We start from the raw sequence: 26,109 nt of genomic DNA on the forward strand, positions 1-26,109 counted from the left end.
CAGGTTCAAGAGAAGACCTTGAGAAAATTATATCCTTGAGGCAAATAATAACAATCTCATTTTGGAAACCTAAATAATAGGAATAACGACGACAACAATAACAACATCTTTGAAATTGCTACTATTGGGCCTGATATGAAATCTGTGACTACATTTAGATATTTTCAGTTCCAATTTCTGATTAGTAACTCTTTTCTATGACAGTGGGTTAACCTGTTATATGAAAACTTGCTTAACAGGATTTCTAATATACTTTTAAGCTGAAATTATGCTCAGTTGTGTCACTAAGGAAATGATAGTGAATAGATATGTTAATTGAGAAATTGTATTTAATAAGCAGTTCAACAGTGCAATGGCATCATGCTGGTGATGGTGGGGACATGGTAAATATGCTGGTTTCAGAGGAAGATTTTTCTTTGAAGTGTGCAATGTCAGAAAGGCTTTCCCTTTCCCCCGGCTGCATTTTCAATGGCTGTAAATTCCCAGACTTGTATTATCCATTTGGCACGATATTTATTCATTTAATTTATTTTTATTTTATTTAGAAAATGTATATGGCTTGCATAAATAACTCTTGGTGGCTAATAAGCAAAAATAACCCATTGCAATAAAGCCTCTATAAACAAACTAAGAGTGCAATTAAAATGATGATAACACAATAACCAAGGCATCGCATAACAACTCACAGCCCAGAGGAAACATATGTTGGGCTTATCTAACAGTTTGGCCTCATGCCTGCAGGAAAAGCCAGGTCTTTGCAGCCTTCTGGAAAGCAAGAGGGCTGGGCCCTTCCAGATCTCAGGGGGAAAGCTGTTCCATAGGGTAGCCAGTAGGCACAATGCCTTGGGCCTACAAAACTTTAGGGGCCTACAAAAATGTTTTGAGTAAAAAGAAAAAGAAAAATACAAACAGTAACAGTGAAATCAAAATGTGTATATCCTAAAATTAAATGTAATTAAGATACTAATACTATATTATTATGCACATACTTACTGAGATTTGATTTTTGCAAAATTATTATTTTTTTTTTAAAGTGAGTTATAGGTCCAGGGAATATTTTTAGAACTCTAAGCATCTGTATTATTCCTGCAACGAGAACCTATGAAGATAAACACGCCTAAGGCTAACAAGAGTCTTAATGTAGCCCTATCAATCCGCTTACTATATATTGCTCTTTGCATTTTTTAAAACCTGGATATTCAGTCCAAATATGCAGTAAGCACCCAGTCCTTGAATCAACCCTCCATTATGATATTTTAACATGGCAGGCTATCTCTCATGAGCTTTGTTTTTTATGAAAGGATAACATTTCCCATTCTATAAAAGCTATTTTTTTCCCCATTAAATAGACTTGTTTCTGAGGAACTTTGACCTGAATGCCCTAATCAACCTGTTAGTCAGTGCTAGGCTGTGCAGGGGACAAGCATTTTAGTATGACCATTCCCCTTTTGCAATTCAAAGACCCCCAAGAAGTTAAGAATTCTTAGAAATACTATTATTTCCCTTTCAGGAATTTTCAGATGCAAATACTCCAGAATTCTGAAGGCAATTTAAAGTGCTTCTCCTTTTTAACCATGTCAACCAACTGACAGCCCTGGTGGGTCCGCCCATAGAATTGCATTGATGATCTTTCACTGATGTCCTATACTTTCATACCATTTCAATTAGCTGTGTAAGGTACTTCTGGATGTTTAGCATCCTGCTGTTTCCCCTGTTGATTATTGAATTATGTTAGGATTTTTTAGAAATCCTAAAACAGATTCATATTTCATCTTCTGAAACTGCAGAAGGCCTTAAAGGGCTATTCTGTTAGTGGCAGACTAAGTGTTGAAGTCCTCCCTAATGACATGCTGAAAACCTGAAGTATTGCAAAAATATCTGGCTACTTGTCTATTTTAAATCTGTTTGGTGGTAACAACATTTTATATCCTAATCAAAGCTGCCTCCTTCCAAAACTGTTTGCCTTACATTACTAGAGTTCATAATTGTCCTCCATTTTTCATTTGGAGCATACAAAAAATATTCACATCCTACTGTCAAATTCAATAAACCATCAAATTCATGTCCAAACTAGATATGACACTGTTAATTGTATGGATGAGGTTGATGTACACAAGGGTGTTATCTAAATTAGGCGACAACAATTTACTTCAATTCTGAACCATTAAACAAAGTCATGATGCTCCCATTCTCTCCCATCCACCCACCGCCAAGCTTAGAAGATGGCACAGTGCTTCTTCTGTACCATCTTCTGTTAGGTACAGGCCCTAACCTGTCCTCCTTCCCCCACATCTAACTATAAGATAAATGTAATACTTTGGGCTGCTCAGTCTGCTGGTCTCTGGTGGCAAGGTGTTGTTCTTCCTGTAAGATGTTGAAGCAATACAGGAGTCACAATACTCAGGGGCTGGAGGGGCCTTGCAGGCTCCGCACGAGGACCCCAGGACCCAGGGTGGCTCCTTTAGGAAGAAGCCCAGGAACAGCAGGAAAAGAAAAGAGGGAGGGGAGGGGAGACAACCATATTTCACAAAACCAGACTGAATCACCTAGATAACACCACTGGATACACATTATTGTTATGTAAAAGCAGCTGTGGGAAAGCTTGAGAAATCCTAGAACCTGGATATGGTAGAATTTAACATTTTCTCTCCCCACCCTTAAAATAATGCCTTCTGAATCAGGCGCTTTGTACAGTTTAGGAAAGTTCCCACTAGCAACCACAAAATATAAATTGCAGTTTGAAAGGAGCAGATGATGTAACTTGACTTTTGAAAAAGATCTCCCAAATGAAGATGTTTGGACTTATCCTAGGGAGTATGCCATACCTCCAAGTCATAACACACTTCCATGGTATATTGTTATCTTCAGCCATTGTTCCCTGATCCATCAAAGTCTACTTCTATGATTTCTCATGAACCCATAAAATTATCAGTAAGAACTATGGATCAATCTTTCTATGAGACTGCAAAATATATTTAAAGCATAGGGACATAGCTACACAATAAGATAAAATGTGCAGCTTATTTGGAGCTCTTCATATAAAAATGGCAAATTTAACTTGGATTGGAACAGCTTGAAGTTATTGGCTGAACAGCACTCTTTACCTAAGCCCATTCCATCATTTTGGATGGCTTATAAGGAATGCATGAAGTGATTTGTAGATGTGGTTGCAAAGATGGCTTGCAAATAGCAAATATGGAGAGGTAATGAATTGTATTGGTGTAAATTATATTTTGTTAGATTTTCTTTTATCTCCTGCTTCCAATTTATTTTGCTCCCTACTTCTTAATCTTTTCCTGACCATTACATAATGTTGCTTACTCAGAAAGAGCAGCCTGATGAGTGAGTATGTATGCATTGCACCAACATAATTATCCTCACATTCAATTTGGCTCTAAAATAGCAATATTTCAGAAAGGCAATATGCTTTGGATTACCACCTTCTGTCTTTAAGAGTCTGATACTGCAACTTCTTATGCGGAAGTTTTTTGTTTGTTTTTTTGAACTCAGGTAAATAAAGTTTGATTTTTTTTTATTAATTTGCTTTCCAAACAACTTTCCAAGTGAGCACATGCATTTTTATTGGTGATGAGAAAACTCCTGTCTTTGCTTCAGCTAAAAACCACTCAGGTTTGTTTTGTTAAAGAGTTTCATTGCAACAAGAGGGCAAAACACTTTTGAACTGTTGAAGTGGCTTCTCTCTGGTCATCAGATATCGTAGTATTAGATTGGGCTGGTGGCTGTTCCAAAGCTTGCTAGGAAGAAGTGTGCAATAAATCTTCCATTTTGGGAAATATAAATGTATTGGCTTGAGGGGAAAAAAAAGAAATGAATTCAGCAATTTTTTGTATTAGAAAAGTTAGATATAATTTCGAACTTGACTCCTGGTGACTAGATGAGCACCATCCAAGCAGTTTTCTTGCCAACAGAATGGAAATGGTTTGCCATTACTTTCTTCCAGTATTCTTTTAAGCTTCCCAAGCCAGTGGGTGGTCTCCTTTTGAAATATTAACCAGGTCCATCCTGGCTTGGCTTCAAAGCCCATACAAGTTCACCCAGAGGCTGTACTAGATAACAAAAGTCAGTCACATCAAATTGGGTAGAATGACCTGGTAGTGAGAAAGAATGGTCCTCTGAGTGAGCATCTCAGGAAAGTAATAGTAGGTGTAGAAGGCAGTTTCAGAGCTGCTGAATTTTCTGATAGTCTTTTTACCTTTCCTGAATGATTTTTCCTTTTCAGCTACCACCAATCACTCAACATACCTGTTACTGCACTATAGCAGGCAAGACATGCCACTGCTTTATATGATATAAATTTTGTCATAGATTTTTTTCCCCAGACAAACTAGAAACCTATCACAGCACCTAAGCCAAAGAAACGACTTGTTTTATTGTATCAGATGTGTCAACTATGCCACTCTTTCTCACTGTTCTTTATGAGTTTTCTCTTTTCTCTTTCACCTTGTCCTGATACATGATAGCCCGTTGTGTAGAAGGGTTTAATATCCAACTCATCTTGACATGTTAATCAAACTGCTTGAGATTCTGCTTGTCTTTAAGAGACAGAATATCACATCAGTGAAAAATGCTCAACATTGATCTTTTTTTAAAACTGACTATGTATGTGGTTTTATCAGCAGTATACTTAATGGTGATCCAACTTGATCCATCTTGAAAAAAGATATCCTTGCTAATGTCCTTCTTTCTTTTTTTCTTAAAAGAAAGATTAGAAATGCATCACTTTCATCAGCCATAGTAGAAATACATCATAAGCTAACCGCTCACGACTAATTTGCCTTTTTTGTTGCCTGTTTACATAATTTGTACTTTACTTTGTATTAATACTTTAGGTACCAATTCATCTGACAGAGACATGGCATTTAGTGTAAAATATTCTTATTTAAGTATGTATGCAGAATAACAAATGACTGGTAACATTTTTTTCTATCTGATCAGCATGCATTTTGGCCATTCCATTATCAGCCATCAGAAACAAAAACTTACCCATCAAACTGGAAGTCCTCACTATTTCAGGAATAGCCAGGGGCCTTTTTTTCTTTTTCCCTTTTTAAAGAAAAGATCTTAAAGGCACAGCAGTATGAGTTGGAAGATAGTATGAAAGAATCTCTGGCAAAACACTTACTCAGTGTCAACAGCAAGGTTGTTACTAATGATTAAATCACTAACATCTAGAAAATCAATGCTACATTACAATCTCCTCTCTAACCTCTTGGTACCACAAATTGCAGTCACTTGCCTCCCCGGTTCACTAATGTATTATTTATAGGTCACTGCTTAACAGGAAAGGAAGAGATATTCCTCCCAGTACAAAGGGGGTTAAGTATTTCCTTGCCTCAGTGAGAATAGTAGTAATTAATTGCACACAAGTCACCAAGGTCACACTTCTTCTATCATGTCAATGTTAATTTACAATGACCTCATCTTGGACTGAATGGAATGTTACAGAGAGGCTGTATGTATATGTAGAAGAAAGACATTGATATGCATACATGGAGGGAGGAATTTGAAGGTTAAATAAAGGGGGGGGAGTTGAGTATTAGTTTAAATGTTGAAAACTATAGTCAAATAAAGTGATGCAGTCGAGATTATATAGTCAGACATTGATTATTTTCTAACATGACTGTCAAACAAGGCCAAATTAAATTTGATGAAGGCTCTAATGCAGCAGTAATTTCATGGGTCCTTTGAAATATAGAGATACATGGTGGAATTTTCACTCTTGGGGAGGAATTTTATTTTGCATCCTTTCATTTCCTCTCTGCTGTCAACACACTGAGCTATAGCTATGTTTAAGTCTGCTCTAAAGAATACTTATTGGCATTATGCAAGAAATACTTATTGGCAGAATGCAAGATTTACCACTGTTGGGACAGATACACAGGTAGAAATATTCCAGGGACCCTGGCAGAATACTCCTTGGCAGAAAGCTTCCAGTGATGCAAACATACAGAATGATTAAAGTAGGATGATGTTGCCCAAGAAACAAGCATACTATACCATATATACCCTATCCTTAAATGGATCTGAGTCAGCCAACTCTTGACCAGTTTGGCTCCCACTGGTATCCCTCAACTGTGCCTATGATCACTGCCTGGTTGTCTGCAGTATCAATGACATGATTAGGGGGCAGAACTGAATAAACTGCTGGAATAGTTTCCTGACTATGAGAATGACTAAGTAGTGAAACAGCCTGCCTCCTGAATTCCTGAATGCTCCATCACTGGCAGTTTTCAAACAATGGTTGGGTAGCTGTTTGTGTGGGATGGGATGGGATGGGATGGGAGGGCCTGAGGATTCCTGCCTTGGGCTGGGGTTTGGATTTGAAGACCTCCAAGGTTCCTTCCAATTGTAGGATTCTGTGATTTTAATACCATATTATAATTGCCCAAGTCTTTTTTTTTTTCCCCTTTCCCCTCCTGGACTGAGCATGTAAATACATAAATGTATGTAAATCAGATCTACAGGAAGATTACAGGGGTGGGATGGGCAAATGGGTAAAGTTGCTTTATGCCTTTTCCTAGAATTTCTGAACCCGTTCACGTATTTCACAGTTACTCTAAAATTTTAAAAAAACATACAGAAGGCTATCTCTTCTAACGCTATCTGTAAAATGACATATATATGGGGTCTAGTGTACAATACAGCAGAGAAAACCAGCCCACATTAGGGTAGAATTCTCTGAGAATAACTCTGCGTGGGATGTAGCCATGACCTGCCTCTTTTGCTAGGAATAATCAATGTTCATGTGTGATGAACATTTAGTTTTAAGAGGAAACATCTTGTTCTCATTGTTGAATAAGTGAGTTAAACCAAGTTTTGGAGTACCTGTTTCCCATTCATCTTTAAAAGTATATGAGATGTGCTGAGATGCTGTGTGAAATATGACATGGGAAGTCTGCTTGCCTCTATATTTGCTTGTGTAAGCGCTCTTTTCTCAGTAAATTACAAATAAAAATAGCTACTGATCAAATACTCATAGTTTGCTTATAATTGCACCATCTGTTGATCAGTTTTATCAGTCCTCTCTCTCCCCTTATTCTTCAGCCTCCCTAATTTGCTACCTACTGTTGGGTTTTTTCCACTGTTTCTTTTTCTTAAGGAGTTTTTCTCATTATTGAAGACACTTTACTTTTTTACCTCTATACCAATCTAAGTATTTTCTTTGCCACGTGAACCATATTCACATGCTCTTTTCTGCTTCTGCATTTAACTAGTGGTGTACATTCTGAGCACACAGTTTGAAATGAGTTGTTCTGTCCTCACCAGAAGTGTTCTGAAGGTGTGTGGACCAGGCTGAAAGGGTTCTGAACTGAAAGTAGATCTGTTTTGAAAGTGAAATGGGGCCATTTTGGACTTAGAACACTTCTGGTATGGTCAGAACAACACTGATGCCCTTTCTGTAAAGTTGGAACAGCTGTTTTAAGCTGGATCCTTGGAGCTTAAAATATTTCATATTTGAAATGGTTTGCACACCACTAAATGTTCATCCATTTCCTGTCATTATATTGCAGTAAATTCTCTAGGCAGGGACCCTGTTGTGCTAAGTCATGTCATAAGTTGTCTTGGGGTTTCTAATAATCAATGGTAGAATATTTTTTTTAAAAAATAATTACTTTCCCCCCAATCTTGATAAGAACTCCAGGTGGCTAGTAATATCAAAAGAGGGAGATTCTAAAGCCTTCACCATGCAAATTTGTCTTTCAGTTCAATGGAACTTTCCTTCTGGGCTCAGTAAGTTGGGGCCATACATTTTGTCAAGCCATGGTTTGCCTAATCATAATTTATGGTATAAGGAACAATTGTCTTGGTTGACACATGTTGCTAAGCCAGCAGCTATAGTTGATAAACCACAGTGGCTGATTTCACATTCTGTCACAGGCTAAGTTAAAAAGAAACAAAGCACGGAGTGACTCAGCATATGGAATGAACCCAACAATCACCTGACTTCTACATAGGAAGCAGTCTGTGGTGCTACGCAACGGGCCATTACAGTCAGCAGAGAGCTTCTGTGAGACCTGACATTAAGAGCACAGTTGGACCTCAACATACCACTTAAGCAACATACAACTTTAAATAAAGCCTGTTTAGACTATTCATATGTAATATAGCCAGTCTTTAGTGCTGACCTTTGTGAAACAAAACCAAACACCATTTCCAAAACAGACCTCATTCCCCTTTGAACTTGAACATGGCACCAGGGAAAGCTTAATAATTTAATGATAACATTTCAGATCATTGCAGACCAGTAGCTGTAATGAACAACATTGTTTTGTGATACATTTGATTCATTTTGTAGAGTAGGATAATGAGGAAGTCATATCACTCAGATAACCCAGAAAGTAGCAATTTTAAACAGACTGAATTCCTATAATATTTACAAATGTCGTGTATGCATATCTTAGGCCTTCAAATGTAGCTCCAACATTTATATTCTGAGTATATGTTACTGAGCCTGTCTGATGGAATACTGCAATGTTATGTGTAAATTCACAACAACAGGTGTGCATAATGGGGACTATATATAATGAATCTATTAAATAGCCATGGTTAGAAAACATGACAGCTACAAAGGACAGGGTATAAAATTCGTGGAGATTCTCCATATCCTTTAATCAAGTGCTTTGTTCAATATTTGCTTTTCCTAAAACTCTGATACTTGTAGAGGAAAGAAGCATGAGTTTGCTTTTCCATTTCTGAGAACTCAACATTCTCATGTGTATTAGTCTGTTGCTTTTTCCTTTGCTTTGTTGCAAGAGAAAGCAGCAAAATTAAGCAAGTTAATTTTATTGTGTGTGTGTGTGTTCTGGTAGACGTATCTCACATTTGAGTTACTAAGGAGTCATGTGCTCACATCCAGGAGTAAAAAAATGTATGGCTTTCTGGAACCAAGTAGGGTACAGGCTAAATAATATGGTAGCCACCAAGTTCCTTCTAATTATCTTCCAAAATGCATGCTTAACCTAAACAGTGTGCAGTAAGTTGATGTTAGATTTAAATGATTGCTCTCAAATTCTTAGAAATTTCCATTTCGTAGTAGCAGGTATAAATGAGAATGGTTACTCTTTAACATATATATAAAAAGGACTAAACATTAATACACAAAGCTAGCCCCACATTTATATAGACAAGAAACATTCTGAGGATGTCTGTGCGCAGGCATTATTCACACATATGCAAAGGCCAGTTAATGGATGGAATTTGTGCTGTTGTTTGAAAACACTGTCACATTATTATTATCTTTTGTTTATTGTATTGACCTCCATTCTTTGGTGCTCTCCTTATTTTGCATTTTGGAAGAAAAAAAATTCTATCAAGAATGAGTAATGCCATGGCATTCATAAATGCTGTCTGGCACCACTTTCAGTGGAAAAATAGAGACCCATTCTCTCCATGGAAATTTAAGTTTGAGCAAAAGATTTGGTGAATTCTAAGTAGCTGCATGGCCTCTGTTGCATTGCCTCAACACAAAATGTTGATGTGAAGGGCCTTGCATTCTAGCACAGATACAGATATATACAAGGGCAGATGGTGCAGAATGCTAGTAGAGAGTTGGCTATGCTAAGCAACCAATTATGCTGGATGATTTATTCTCATTACAAGATTCCATACAAAGCAATTAAGCAGTGTCAGTGATGTGTGTTATACATTTCAGGGGGATGTGATTATTCATTCATTTCCGAGCTGGTGCAACCAGCATAGAAGGCAGAGATGTCTTTCTTCCATCCCAACCTTGAGGTGTGTGTGTGAGAGGGAGGGGGGACTGAAAATTCTTAGCAAACAGCAAACTGTCTGTTCTAGAAATGAAAATGTCTCTAGGATGCTCAGAACTTTAGGAAACCTATGATGGCACATAGGTTTTTTTGCTTATACTCCTACCCCCTGGAAGAAAGAAGAAATAGGAAGGAATATCATCAAACATAATTATGAGGTCTTTTGGAATAGGAAAAGGTGCAGACTGATAGAACTGAAGCTTTGCAATGAAGTGGTGATTGACATCTTCATTAACTGTCCTGAGGAAGCAGGTTTTCTAGTTTTAGGATCATTCCTCAGGACTATCTGTCTCTCTGACCACTTTACTAGCTATTCACACTAAATAGTTATACTGGAAACCAATTATATGTTCATTGCTACATTATCATATCCCACCACATCAGGGCGAGGCCGTGATAAGGACAAAGATCTCATGAACAATCCACCAGATTTTGTATAGGATGCCAAATGCCACACTCCAAAAGTGGTTGGAACAGTGGTTGTGTCCTTCTGGAATATTAAGGCATGAAATCAATGCCTAAAGCATCTGGAAGATTTAAGGGACTTGTTTCACCCCTGAAAATACCCCAACTTATTCCAAAATGTAAAAAAGTGTCATATTTGTTGCTCTACCCACCCTTAGGGCCACAAAAGTATTGCTGGCAGAACACATATTGCATGTGGGCTATCCTTTTGCAGCTCTGTCATACAGGGATTAAGAAGAGCCCTTGGAAATTTAGCCATCAAAGCACTTGAGTTGTTTTAGTTTTAGGTTTTACCAAAAAGACTAAGGCTGTTATACTACCTCATTGGGCCCTATACATCTGTGTGTGTGTGTGTGTGTGTGTTGGGCCTATGGTGTTTTTGCTAGAGGGAACTTTTTCTGATTTCATATCTCCCAATATTAATTTTTAAGTTAATCTATAGTAGCCATCACATAACCTCTCAAGGGCCATTCTAGAACTGTGTGCATATCTCATACTATCCTTGGCTGTTGGCATATCACTGCTTTTTTGTTACCTCCTGTGGTGTTGACTCACAACTGCTTATTCACCAGGGATCAATCCAGTGGTATCATTCTGCCAGCAGATGCTATTGCAATAATGGAATAGTTTCTTAATATGCCACCCCCTGTTGGCTGTGCCACATTTGCTCCAGGGGGTGTCTCATTGTATGAGTAGAAGTGAACTCATTCAGTGTTGGATATAGCTAGCGTGAACAATAAAATCTGTCACCTGTGGTTAGAGCAGAACCTAAGGTAGAGTTGGAAGAAATCAGTTCATTAATCATTAAACTTTATTGGGGATAGCATTTTTTGCTCTGGTATGTCTCTGTTGAAAATGAGGCAATTAAATAGCAATGGTTTAAAATTGGAGTAGCTGTCTATAAGGTGTGAAAGAACACTTGCCTGTTACTGTAGGAGAAAGTGTGAACTGGAAACACCCACTTAGATAAGCAACAAAATCTAGAGCTTCAGCTGAAAACTCACACTCTTCAATTGGATCTTAGCAGCTCTTTATGGATTACAAACAGAAGACAGGCTTTGGTTGTAGTCATCTGGTGACCTATAATGTAAGTTTTCGCAAGACTACAGTTAACAAGAAAAAAGCCTCAGCACTTTCAGAGTGCATTAGTCTAGCCATGGATGGAATATGCTTAGCAGAGGAAAAAGCTTTATTAACCACACTTCATTAAAACTTCCTTCTCCCATGCACCACTTTTATGATCTTCCAATTCCCACCAGTACTGTCTGCTTACCTGAGATTTCCACATTCAGAATTCTCAAAAACTTATTGAGAAACGTCTTTTAAGTTGTTTATCTTGCTGGAAGATATTGAAAAACTTCTACCATGGAAGGCCCAGGATATAATGTAAATTGGGATTCCCAGATCAGAAAAAGATAAGACAATATATATGAGAGATGAAAAACCAACACTGTGCTGAATGTTCACTGGTTTGGACTTTTATGGAAAATAATACAGGGAAGGTGATACCATTAAAAAAAACTTCTTAGATACTTGCATATATAAGTCATCATATATAATGAAATGACATTTCTTTGTCATTATTCTCTCCATCTGCTGATGCCTCAATATTACTGTTTCAAATACATAGTGCTTATTTTTCCTTCCTAGAGTATCTTACATATAAAGAGTAGTGGTTAAAGCACCAGGCGAGAAACCAGGAGACTGAGATATTCTAGTCTTGCCTTAGGCACAAAGCCAGCTGGGTGACCTTGGGCCAGTCATTCTCTCTCAGCCCTAGGAAGCAGGCGATGGCAAGCCACTTCTGAAATATTTCCAAGAAAACTGCAGGGACTTCTCCAGAAAAGTCAGTGGGAGTCAACACTGACTTGAAGGCACCAAAAAACAAAGGGTAATCTTCACCAGTAAGGAATCAGATGGACTCTGTTACTATATTAATAGGTGTGGTTATGTTCTGACATCGCTGAGGGCAGGTGAATCTGTTACAGATTCTTTTACAATGAAGGTGATTTTGTGTGGGAGTATCATATGGATAACCTTGGACAACAAAGAATGATGTAATCAGAGAATTTGGGAGGCTATCTCCATTATGTTATCTTGAGATCCAAACCATTACATGGAGAAAAGAGATTAATAGCTACTCCAGAAGAAAAATGATTCTAATCTTTGCTTGTTCTTTATTTTATGTTTTGCCTCTAGTTCTTCAAAGCACTTTTATATAAAATCCACTCCTCTGTTTAATAAATGCTTTAATCAATTAATCACTTTTGTTTGCAATTATTTCACTTTTTATTGTAAAGACTGTGTAAACTGTAAGTGCACCATGACTTCTGCAACCATAGTAACAGGCTGCACTTCAAAAAGAAGTCCTATCTACATATTATGGACAGAGCAAATATAGTCCTTATTAGTTCTGACACTTAGTTTCCAGTTTCCAGAGATATGTGGATATGTTATGTTGCAGACTCCTCCAACAGTAAATTTGAGGCGGCTGTTTCCCTTCCAAAAACACTGCAGCACCCGAACAGGTTCTTAAGAAGGTGAAAACTTTGTTCAGATTGTCAGTGGATAAATCTGGTCCTAATGGCTGAGTCTTGTGAGTGAGGAATCAACACATCTGGACATTGTTGTTGTTCAGTCGTTAAGTTGTGTCTGACTCTTCGTGACCCCATGAACCATATCATGCCAGGCCTTTCTGTCCTTCACTGCCTCCCTGAGTTTGCTCAGTTTCATGCTCATTGCTTCAGTGATGCTATCTAACCATCTCATCCTCTGCCGTCCTCTTCTCCTTTTGCCTTCAATCTTTCCCAGCATCAGGGTCTTTTCCAAGGAGTCCTCTCTTCGCATTAGGTGACCAAAGTATCTGAGCTTGAACTTCATTATCGATCCTTCCAATGAGCAATCAGGGTTGATTTCCTTTAAGATTGACTGGTTTGACCTCCTAGCAGTCCAGGGGACTCTTAAGAGTCTTCTCCAGCACCACAGTTCAAAGGCATCAATTCTTTGGCGCTCAGTCTTCTTTATGGTCCAGCTCTCACAGCCATACATCTGGACATATCAACCCACAAAAAATTAAGTGTCTATTTCCTTAAAAGTATGTTACTCAAAAAGTGGCAAGTACAATTTGAGGTACAACAGTGTGTTTCTGAAAGGCAGCAACCTTAAATCCTTTGCATCTTCAGTTTAGCTAATGGAAGTCTGACAATCAGTGGTCCATCTCCTCAACTGTATTCATACATGGGGCTAAGCTATGATTTGTTAAATAAATTTGAACAAGGGATTTGAAATTTGAACAGGGATTTGAAGACCTGGCTCTGCCATCTGGCCTGGGGCGGGGAGGGAGGATATCAAAAATGGGGTTGGCTGGCCCCTTAGCAGCCTGGTGTGGCCTCTATCAGCCTCTTGGATTTTTTAGCCTTTTTATCTTTCTCTTTGTAACTTTGCTTTTATAATCTTTTAATTATGTATTGCCGATTTTAGTTTGTTGTAAGCCGCCCAGAGTCCCCCGTTGTGGGGAGAAGGGTGGGGACAAGTCAAATAAATAATAATAATAAAATAATAAATTATAATTATAATAAGCTATAACTCACCAAGTTCAAACATGGTGATAATCAGCTGAGTTGAAACATGTGCTTCAGGCAAAAATCACACTATGGCAAAGCACAATGTGCGAACCCAACCATATATTCATGTATTTATTATGCTTTGGTGTATTTCAACCATTTATTAAACCATCATGGCCTGATTCACACATAACCTTTTCCATTGCAGCCACTGCCCTATGGAACACCGTCCCGCACCAGAAGTCCAACCGCCCCCCCCCCCAGCTTTAACCTTCTGGAGAGCACTCAAGACCTGGTTCTTTCCCTTGGAGCTGGCATAAGAAGAGGCCAGAGCAGGATGAGAAGGTGGTGAGATGCATCGGTGGAGTGTGGCTGAGGCAACACTTTTTTCTGTTTTGACTTTTACTATTTTTGTTTTAGTTGTATATACTGTTTTTATTGCTGGGTGTAAGCCACCCAGAGTTTGGTTTTAAGATGGACAACTATACAAATGTTTTAAATACATAAATAAAATAATGCTAAGCAATAAAATCATGGTTTACAAAAAATGTAACAGACAAGTTTAGATATCATTCTCAGCCAAAATGAAGTAAGCCATGTTGTTGCTCAGCTGCTTTGAGCAACCTCTAAGGAGAAAGCAGAATATAAATTATAGTTTTTTTTATTTGTAATTGTTTTTATGTATTTATTATTTTTAATTGTTGTATGCCACCCAGAGTCATCTTGTGGGAGGTGGGCAGCTATATAAATATGATTGATAAATAAATAAATAAATAAATAAATAAATAAATAAATAAATAAAATAGAAATAACCTAAAAAAATAAATTGTATAATGTGCAAATCCAGAATAAAACTTAGATCTAGCCTTTGCTGACAGTTATTACCACTGGAACATTTTAGGCCCTAATCCGTATTATATCTGCATGCTTGATTTTGAGCAGCAACTGATTTTGCTTTAGCCTCCATGCTCTAATTCCCAATTTCAGTTCTTTTTCCGTGCTGCAGACTTCTCCCAAACAAGGGTGAGAAATGGACAGCTGGGTTTCATGCTGGCAGTAGAGTCCCAAATAAAGGGGGCCCCTCTAGGAAGTCAAGAAACCTCACAAAGAAGCCATCCCCTGTGCCCTGAGACCATCATTCTTTGTTATAAAGTCTCTACCCTGGGAAGGTCATGCCTATTGATTTGTAAAAACATGGCTGCTTCAGGCAAAATCTTCAAACTCAAGCTATTAATTTCATGAGATTGATAAATATAAAAAGCAGGTCACGCATTAGTATCAGAAGGAGATTCTCTTAATACCAGGGAAACAGCTCAGAAGATTGTTCCTTGCTGAAATGAACATGGCATTGATGATCAAACAGGAGTTTTTAAACTAACTTTTTGAAAAACATCATCTGCTAGAAGCATAGAACATTATTATCTTCAGGGTCTCCCTCTTTATTTCTCTTTCATTTCTGTCTCATCCATGTATGTCATACTGGTTCCAAAGGATGAGGTAAATGAAGGCTTTGGACTTCAGATGTTTCATCCAAAGTGGTGATTTGCTCTGAGTCACTTGTTTTTCCCCAGAAGTAAAACTTAATATTACATCTTGGAGAACACACATGTAAGGCTCTGTGACTCTGGCTTCTTATAAAATCCCTTTATGAAACAGAGCAAAGCTTCACCCCTCTTTTGCTGTCATACTCAAAGCAAGGTTGTAATCTCAGTACCTAAATGATGGTTTGATGTGGTAGGAAGTTATCACTTTGGAATTATTTTTTAACATTTCAGTTCTACTGTTAAAAATAAAAATAATCTTAATAATGCTTCTCTGTACACTTTGTTCTGGCTTCTTTTGCACACAGCTCTGATATTTTCCTGCTCTCTCTCAGCTTCCCATTTCGCAGTCTCCATAAAGTTTAACCTCTACAAGTGTAACTGAGGAATCTCTGCCTCAAGGAAAGCCTGTCTAGTTTTAACATTCATGACAATGCCTGGCTAGTATTTCACTCTTAAGGACCTTTAAGCCAATTTATTTCCATATTTGGGAAAAAAGAAACACATTTCATTTATAAAGGCAATCAAAATGTTTGTTCTGATCTACAATGGTCATTGCTGGGGAGAATTTTTGTGATAAAAATGAATGTCTTGCCTAGAAAGATGTTTTTCTTTCAGACAATACCTGTTTTGACAACTGATGCACCATTTAAACAGTGGCAGAAGGATATATCTAAATAATTTCTGTGGCAGGGGAAGAAATAATGAGTTAAATATATGGTGTTACAAGATGCAAAAGAAAGAGGAGGACTGGGTTTACCTGATTTGAAATTGTATTTTGCAGCTTGCTGTTTGGTTTGGATGAAAGAGTGGGTGTTGCTGAGAAATAGAAGGCTTTTGGACTTAGAAGAACACAACGTGAGATTTGGGTGGCATGGATATTTGAGGTATGATAAAGTCAAAGTTAATGTGGATTTTAAAAATCATTATGTTAGACATGCCATGTTAAGAATAAAGGAATAAAGAAAAAATCCAGATTGTACCCGAAAACACCTTTGTGGCTCTCAACACAAGAAGTGTTTTATAGATGAGAAATACAGGCAAACACAAACGGCTAACTTATGAGACACTAGAATTTGGTCAAGGGGAATACAAAATAAAATCAAGAGAAGAACTGGTGGCAGAGGGATATGGTTGTCTCTGGTTCTCCTATTTATAATTATTAGAAAGATTTAAAATAGAAAAAAGAATTTATGGTTTTGAACATTGTAAGACCAAGTTTGAAATAGAATTGTGTATAAATGATGAACATGCAATTGCTAAAATGTATAACTTTTATTGAAATTTGAAACATAAGAACAAGTGAAAGAATGTATGATAAAATGGGCTAAAAATGTTGGTTATAATATACAGATGGAGCAATAGGAAAATACGTGGCTGAAAGGACTGAAATTTACACTATTTTATAATCTTAAACAGAATTTTTATAAAATGACATACCATTGGTATATGTCTAGAAATTTTCTAGAACGTATAAAGGCACTTCAAATTTATGTTGGAAATGTGAACAACAAGAAGGGACATTTTATCATGTTTGGTGGATGTGTAAGAAAGCTAGAAAATTCTGGATTCAAATATATACACTGATTCAGAGGATTTTAAAGATTAATATACAATTGAGATGAGATGAATTTTTCTTTTGAGGTTGATGGACAAACAATGGTTAAAAAGTCATGGAACTTTGTTTTTGTACATGATAACTGCAGCAAGATTATTGTATGCTCAAAAGTAAAAGATTCGGCACTACACACAATGGAGGAATGGTTGACGAAGACGATGGAACTTGCTGAGATGGCTAAATTGACTTCTTTGATCAGAGAAAAGACAATATTTACATTTATTGCTGACTGGAAACCCCTTATGGACTTTTTGTGGAAAACAGAAAAAACGAACATGTGATTTATGGTTTTGATGATTAAACAAGATAGATTATAGAGAGAAGAGAGTTATGTTGTAACCATACAGTTAGAGATAAATTTATAATTGTACTTATAACTGCTGTAAAGTAGATTGGAAGCTACTTTTTTTGTACTTTTCTTCTTTCTTTTTTTTCTTTCTTGCACTTTTAGTTTTCTCTTTGAGTTCTTTTTCTTTTTCTTACTTTATATTAATTTGTATTAGTTTTTATCTCCCTTTTTAAAAATCTTTAATAAAAATTATATATATATATATATATATATACACACACACACACACACACACATATACACACACACACACACACATACATATACATATACACACACACAATGTTTGTTCTGATCTTATCTGTTACATTTTTTCCACATTTGTTTAAGCATTTAAATAAGCTTAATGCAAAATAATTCACTTTTTGTGGCCAGTACTCTATTTCCAACATTACAGGTTACTTTCTCAATACATACATTATTAAATTAACTTTCACCACAGAACAGAGAAAACGGAATCTGCAACAAAATCTTCTTAACGAGCAGACTCCATTAGACTTCCAGCCAGCCATTCCTTCAAGCTGAGCAATCCACTTCAGTACACCAAGCATACTGTGTCCGTGTTACACTTTTTATTTTTACTGAGGATGCTGCTCCCCTCCCACGGTAGTCTTTTTCCCACTAAAAAAATTGCAGTTATGCCAGCTACGGGATTTGTCGAATCATGCGGTTAGCTCCTTTGTTCCCAGTGTCCAATTCTGGCTATATTTCTGCTGGCATTCATTGTCTGAATTCACAGTTAGAGGGAGTGAAGCCCCCATTATTTAACCCAGTGAGGGAAAATGAGACGAGAGAGAGCTGTTCTTAGTCCACTCTTCTTTATTTTATTCCCAGCCACCCCCCTCCCCAATCCTACACTACTTATCCTGTGCTAATATCCTGCTAAACATATTTGTTCGACAGTACCGTGGGTTGGGCTGCACACACACCGCTGTAATTTGGCTGAGAAATGAGAAAAATGAAATCTAACAACTGAGATTTAAATATTTCAGAAAACAAATCAGAGATAATATTGAGCTGCAGATGTGTGAAATTATAACTGAAAGGAATAGAAAAGATGAGCGCAGGGAGGATAAATAAAAACATTCCCTTTTCATCTCCCTTATGTATCATTTCATTTAGTGCAAAATGTTAACTGTTGTTTTTAACAAATTTCAGCATCACGAAAATACTGTTGAAAAATCTGCAGGAGAAAAACTAAAAAGCTGATCCTAAACCATGAGTAAATTTAGCTTAAATATTCTTGAGTTCATGGGATAGAAGAGGCTTACATTTTGCCCAGCTTCAATTTCTTAGCACAATGCAAAGAGATTTTCTATTATGATATGCAGCAGGTTTCCTTTAGGTTTTTTTTTTTTAAAAAAAAGCTATTACCCAACTCCTGCTGTGCTATTGTATTTAGAGAACCATCCAGCAAGCACTAAAAGGAACTATTGTTTGCTCCTTAGGCTTTCCATTTTGGGATTTCATGAATCATTAGGTGAGATGCTGCTTTTTTAAAAAAGTATTATTCATTGTAAGGTGAGGAATAGAATAAAAGATGTTGCTGCAGGATAAAGTCGCAGTTGAAAATGCTCAACACTTGCATGCAGAGCAAAGCTTTGCTTTCCAGGATTGTATGGAAGGCTGGGACTCTATTTGAAACCAATTATCCCTCAGTATTTTTGATTAATGGGACACACTCCATAATTGCCCATTTTCTTTCTTACTGGGACGTGATGGCAAAAGGAATAATATTACTAACAAGGAAAGAACAAAATGTACACATTTGTTTCAGTTTCTCTTGGAGAGTTCCCAGCTATTTTCATTTCTGTGTAGCTACTAAGTACTCTGGAGCACATCTGAAGGTATGGCTTAGCAAGGAGGCTGGCACATTAAAAAGAACCTGATAAGGTATGATGTCAACGTGTGTACGTGTGCCTTTGAGTTGGTGTTGACTCCTGGAGACTGCCTGGACAAGTCCCTGCAATTTTCTTGGCAATATTTTTGGAAGTAGTTTTCCACTGCCTTCTTCCTAGGGCTGGAAGGAGTGACCAGCCCAAAGTCACCAAGCTGGTTTTGTGCCTAAGGTAGGACTAGAATTCATGGTCTCCCGGTTTCTAACCTGATGCCTTAACCGCTACATTAAACTGGCTCTCATGATGTCAGTGGGTCCCCAGAAACGCCAGAACTGAACTTGTGGACAGCATATACCCCCTTCCTCTGTAGTAATGCAAGTTCCTTATGCATGTCATTGGCACTTCTTCTGCTCCTATGTTTCATGGGTGGGTACTAATCGAATGATGAAACCTCGCAGTGTGGTGATGTCATGTCATGCCTTTTGTAGTGAAAAACACAAGGGATGGCCTATAAACTGTGTTTATATCCAGTATGAATTGGGCTGATTTTCCTATGCTGCTGGAATTCCAGATAGCAGTAATTAATGGAGAAGGCTCAAATGTGCCCCCTTCCTTTCTCCGGTTAGGTCAACTGTCAGTAGTGATTTTATGTTTTATTTTATGATAGAAAGGAGTAAAGCAAGCCCTCTGCAGCTGTTCTTTCTCATTGGGATTGGGAGGCCCCCTCCCTTCTATGAAGTTTTTTTCCTGATGGGAAAGAGGTGCAACCTCCCATTGGCCCCTGAATCTTGGCTTATGGTTGGCATCACCCCGTGCTGCCCTTTAGCTCTCAGGCGTTCCTTCTTTCTTCTTGTGGATGAACAAGTGGGCCTAGTGTGAGACCTAGTTGGGTGAGAATAATGATGTTGCCCTCTTGGAGATTTGCCCTTCTGGATTCAGCAGTAATCAAGGCTGGAGGGGTGGTTGTGGTGTTGATTTTTAAGGAAAACTTATTTGTGACAGGAAGTTCTGCTTTTGAGGTGACAGGGTGAGTCCCTGCATGTTAGGTTGCACAGTAGGGGCAGACTGACTATCCTTCTGGTATTTGCTGCCCAGCTGGATTCCTCTCCAGGCTCCTTGATCTGATCTCTTGGCTCATACTGCAGTTCCCTCACCTTATGGTGCTGGGTGATTTCAATCTCCATGCTTTGGGATGTCAGGGAAATCCATGGAGCTGCAGGGTCTCCATGGTGACTCTAGGGCTATCTCAAGTATTCTCTAGCCTGACGTGTATTGGCAGTCATACATTAGACCTTGTTTTTGCCTTGTAGTAGTTGTTAAGTGATCTCAATATGGAAAGATTTACATCTAGCTCACCGGACAGAGAAACACAAATAGGCGTTTACAAATGATAAAGTAGCATTCTTGGAATTCCTGCAGTGTCTGTTTCTTTGTTTGACCTTCATTGAAAAACTGTCCAAGTTTGTCTCCATCCCACCTTTTATTAAACATAATCAAGGAGGAGTTATTTGAGTATCTTTCTCATACTTCCTTCTATCTCTGGACTGTGTAATCTCTTCTCTCAAGTCCCTCCTTAATGGCTGTTTCTTACCTTCCCCAAGGTTACAGGTATTCAGGTATTTACAGGTATTCTTGCAGTTGGCTTATCACTGTTAATCCAGCTATTGTGGTTTGTAAGTTATGATTTATGTATTAGCACGTGTTATAACTAATCCATAGTTTAGCACAATGTAATCAGGTCAGTGACTGACTCAAAATAAAGAGGAACCTTTTTCTACAAAAGTCTATTCTGGGTAGAAAGTGTCCATGGATTAGTTATGAGCGGACTACATTTTGGGGAGCCTGTAGACTTATTGTCTACTTTATTCTGTTTTTTAAAAATATTTATGTCCCTTTAATACTTAAATAACAGTATAAAGTGAATTTTAAAAGAAATACCAATATTTGTATATCTTCAGGGTATAGCTAACAAGATATTCTATTTCATATTTTAAACCATTCTTCTGGTGGAGATATTCCTTTTCTAATCCCTGCCATCTGTGAAGACAAATCAATATTTGACTGACTATCATGAATCTTAAATGAAAGATGGTCACTCATCTATTGATTTGTTTGGACAGATGGCATTGGCTATTGGCTTCATTTCATTTCAGGTTTGTAAAAAATGTAGTAGTTGGTCAAAACATATAAATATTTTTCCCCTTAATAGTTTGGAACAAGGTTTTGGACATTTTCAATCTTTAAAATATAAATCTTCCAAACCCTCAATTACAGAAAACATTTTTTAGGTTTCTGTAGGTTACAGGCTATATTGTCTTTTTCATTTTCCAAGATTGCAAAAAGAAAAGTTGGTAGTGTTGGCATGCAGTTGACTCTGCACTGGAAAAGTGATGGTAGAGCCCCTCTGCAGTGTGGAGGGACTACAGACTGACCAGAGTTGGAAGCCTGTGCAAATCTGATGTTCATTATGTGTTTCTCCAACCTCCAGAAAATAGTCTATGGCCTTAGGTTGAGAAATGTATTTGTCTCAGTAGTTTGGTGAGGGCATGAGAGACGGTCTTCATGGTGGATACTCATAGGCTTTGAAAGCCCTTGACAAGGGAGATCAAGTCAGGATAGTTTCCTTTCTGTTATTCTTGCTAGCAAGAAAATGACTTTTCTTCAAGCAGGCTGTTCCATGGTGTGCTTAAAACTCTACCATTTTAAAATGTGTGATGCTCATAAAAAACAGGCAGAAGTTTGATTGCATTGATGCAGCTGCCATCTTGATGTTTTTGACCATTTCCTGCAGACACCCCTGAAAGCTGATTTGCTGTCGTTGCAATAAGAGCAGTGTGTTGACGCAACCCAGTTTAATGGTGTTTTAATTAATATATTCTCTATTTCATTCATGTTACCTGTTCTGAAGTGTTCTGATATTTTTCTCAGCTCCTGGTTGTACCTATCAAGATCATTTGCTTGTATTCACCCATGAGTCTCTCAGTTATGATACCAGCAAGCTCACAATTAAAAAAATGAAACTGTAGAAAGATTCTTTCTAGAATAATTTTCCATTATCCTTTCTGGTTGATAACAAACGTTTGAACTGTTTCAATAAAGGCTAGGTTTGAGAAGATAGCTGCTTGTTCTTTGAGTTGTATATTAGGTGTCTTCTCTCAAATTAAAGGGACTTTCACTCATCTTTCAGAGGAAAAAAGACTGAAGGCTCAGATGGAAGCAAGCTCTTTAGGGTGCATTTTGCTGGTTCAACAAATATATTCGAAGACATAAAGATCAGAAGAATGATCACTACCCATTGTTCACCCCATAGTACAGCATGCTCACATAAAGCCATTTAGGCTACAAAATGCTGGGAGGAGTATCTTTTCAAGTCAGATTTCCCCCCCCCTTTTTTTAAAGGGTGGTTTGCAACAGCCCATGTGGACATAGCAAAAAAATATAAGTTATAGACAGAACAACATTATGAGTAATTGGGAAAAATCCTGTCCTTTTCTTAAACCTTGTGTGGCTCATGCTAGCCAGGGCAGAAGGAGTGTGTGTTTGTGTGTGCGTAGCAGGGGGTGCCTTCCCTCTTCCCTTCTTGCCTATTTCTCCTATTGGTTGCTCCACTAACATTACCTGTTACATTCGTTTTCAGTGGGAGTGAAAATAAGTATGCCCAGGCTTCCATACTTTTAAAAACCGTTTCAGTACATTGGGGGAAATGAGGGCCTTGGGACCTCCTGTAACAAGCTGCTGACCCATTCCTTCAACACTTCTCCTCCCAGCCCTTCTGTCAGCGCTGCACTGGCTGTGGAATGCTCTGCCACCGCGTGGTTTCTGGCAGCCAGTCGGGTGTAGCGGTTAAGGCACCAGGCTAGAAACTGGCAGATGGTGAGTTCTAGTCCTGCCTTAGGCACAAAGCCAGCTGGGTGATCTTGGGCCAGTCACTGTTTCTCAGCCCTAGGAAGGAGGCAAGGGCAAACCACTTCCGAAAAACCCTGCCAAGAAAACTGCAGGGACTTGTTCAGGCAGCCGCCAGGAGTCAAAAACTGACTCAAAGGCCATATATACATACATACATACATACACACACTCACACACACACACACACACACACGCATACACATACATGGTTTCTAGCAGTGAAGCTCCTTGTCCATCTGCAGAGGAAGATTTATTTACCTTGTTGGGATTTTAGGACTGATAGTATTATGGTTATTAACATAATTTTATAATTATATTAACATTATTGAATTTAAATAAGAATTGTTCTATGTTTTTCATAGAAACTCATCAGAAACAACCTATGCATAGATATGTATTCTAAAGTGCTACAGTAATAATAAGAAAGGCTATGGCAGCAGTATAAAACCCTCACCATATATTTCCCTCCTTTTAATATTAATGGCAAGTATTTTGCTTTCTGCCTTTTACAATCTAGCGGGGATTTTGTATGGGCACGTAAAAGGTAATTGATATTCAATTTACATAATGACTCAACCATTATCTTCTGACCAGCAGACTAATTAGTTAATTTCTTCAGTGGACCCAGAGAGGCTGCTAGTAACACAATAAAAACACCATAAAAAAGAAGTGGGAGAGAAAGAAGAATACTTATTACCGACAAAGAAGGCCGGTGTCCAGACACAGCGAGCTATGCTCGAAAGAAATAAGGATGCTTTCATATTGGCAGCAAGCAGTTTTTGCAAAAGAGGAAAGATGCACGCCATAAAATGTAATTGGATAAAACGGGTACAGCTTCTTCAGAAGCAGTCTGTTTTTTCATTGTTCCTCAAAATGTAAACATTTGCAAAAATGTAGTAGTACCAGCAAAGCACTCTTAAATTATGTCACTGGATAGGCCACTGCTTTAAATTAAGAAATAATGGGGGGAGGGGTGTTGATTATGGAATTACAGAATGAGAATATGATGCATATGAAAGCTGTCGTTTACAGTGTACATTACATTTTATTCCTATATCTCTCTATTTATTGTAAACTTTCATGGAACCTGGTGTAGTGACTAAAATTGCCTAAAAGTATTTCCACCTATGTGTCTTATTATTTCCAGAAAATTACAGTCCAATAGAACTGATTCTGACTCTACATCTCTTTGCCAGCTCTGAGTAGCAACAACAAAAGATAACAGAAGTTGATATTCTAGAACATTTCATTTACATGTCTAATTTAGAACTGATATGTCAGATTCAAAGGTTATCCTGTTTAAAATGTGATAATAGCAAAATAACATTTCAAGAGCTATAGAAAGTCTAATATTTATCTTGCATTTAGTTACTCCTGGGTGTCTAACCAATGTGTTAATTCATCCCTAGTCTGACCTAGGTATGCATTACTAGTCATGCCAGAATATTTATGTATTTATTTATTTATATTACTTGGATACCAACCCAGTCCCAAGGATCTGGGCAATTTACAGGATACCATATGTATGTAGAAGATCATCAGATAGCTGAGGCATAAAGCATGCAATCTTAGTCCAAGTCAGGCCTGATAGACAGATTGGTCTATCATCCATTGGGGATCATGGTTTAGCAGACATTTGAAGTGCAGAATTCTACTCATTGCATTTATCTTTATTTTATAAGTCTATGACTAGTGCAATTTCCATTAGCAGCCATTGATTATTTTCTGTTATGTCTTGTTTCAGTAAAGTTCTTAAGCAATGTTTTGACTGGTCTTTAATAAATCAACATCTGCTTGGCTGGAGCAATATATTTTAATGGCCTCCTCCCTCCAAATTTTCCCTGATGGGCTTCAAAATTAACCAGAATATTCAGGGAAATTGATTATGTGTCCAAATGTTTTCAGGATGCTAGCAATAATCAGGAATATGCAATTATATATTAAAAAAAATCTTTTTCAAATCTGGTTTCTGAGAACAGTGTATTCCTGGGAATCTGCCTCCACCTCCCCTTCCCCCAAGTAATGATATGGCCTTGCCATTAAATTGTCTTTATTTCTTATAGCTACTTCTTTTCTCATCCTTCACAATCAACTTCTGAAGGTCAGTATATGATGGCTATCCTTGAAGTATAGAAAAAGTTTTTCAGCAGACTCTCCTATCATATCATCTCACTTAAAAATAATCCTCATATTCTTATCAACCTGATTTTCCAAGTACTCAGCTGAGTCACATGTCTTTGCTGTTTAAGGGGCTTTGCTGATGTAGTAGAACATAGGCTCTGGGGAATGATAATAGGATAAAGAGCTTTGATCAAATCCTACTTCTGTTGGTAGCAAGCAATAAATGTTGTCTGCTTTTGGCAGCTATGATGTTCCTGCATAAGAACCAGGAAGAAACCAGCATCCCTAGAATACCAGTAAGTCTTTTGCAGATCAGATTTGTCTGTCAGCCACTGTAGAATCTAGTTTAATTATTAAATTAATTATACCTGAAGCTATGTATAATTGTCACAAGAAGAACTGTGACAAGTTTATCAGAACATGGGCTTTCTTTTGAGACAGAATAGTGCTTCTAGGCCAGAAGAGATGCAACAGAGCAGAAGTAAGATATATCACTTTTCACACTTTAAAAAATATTCACCAATAATTGAATAACTGTGTCATAAGTATTTTAAAGCACAACTTCCATAATTAAAGAAATAGTTTAGTATACCATATCTAGAATATGTCAGCTTAAGACAACTACATATCCATGTACCTGTTTCAGATATACACATTTACCGCTTGTTGATGATGACTTCAACCAATAGATTGAATGGGAAGATCAAGACTTCACAGATACAGCTTTCAAACCACCTTATGTCAACTCACATATAAACCTTTGTATAATCTTTGTTACACACTAACTCAGATATAACAAAGAAATGGAATTGGGGATACTCAGTATATTCATCTCTCCAAACTCCTCAGTGACTATGCCCAGTTGCCAAGGAGCTGAGGTATAATCCCTTAGTGCCAATTTGTGACTGACTTGCAGG

The 26,109-nt window shown here is 37.7% G+C and overlaps 1 long non-coding RNA gene across 9 annotated transcripts in view; it reads left to right on the forward strand.

Annotated features, from left to right (window-relative positions):
* LOC148216739 (uncharacterized) overlaps positions 1-26,109 on the forward strand; it is a 153,136-nt gene that overhangs the window by 38,997 nt on the left and 88,030 nt on the right. For 7 of the 9 annotated variants that reach the window (XR_015794931.1, XR_015794936.1, XR_015794935.1 and 4 more), the window contains 2 exons: positions 14,028-14,164; positions 16,145-16,247. This is a non-coding gene — a long non-coding RNA (uncharacterized LOC148216739). Of the gene's footprint in view, positions 1-14,027; positions 14,168-16,144; positions 16,248-26,109 lie in introns of all 9 variants that reach the window. The other 2 variants (XR_015794934.1, XR_015794938.1) reach the window with 1 other exon arrangement.

The sequence above is a fragment of the Python bivittatus genome, unplaced genomic scaffold, assembly GCF_059951505.1.
Source record: "Python bivittatus isolate LINGU-HERP-01145 unplaced genomic scaffold, Pbiv_v1 ctg000080_np1212, whole genome shotgun sequence".
NCBI lineage: Eukaryota > Metazoa > Chordata > Lepidosauria > Squamata > Pythonidae > Python > Python bivittatus.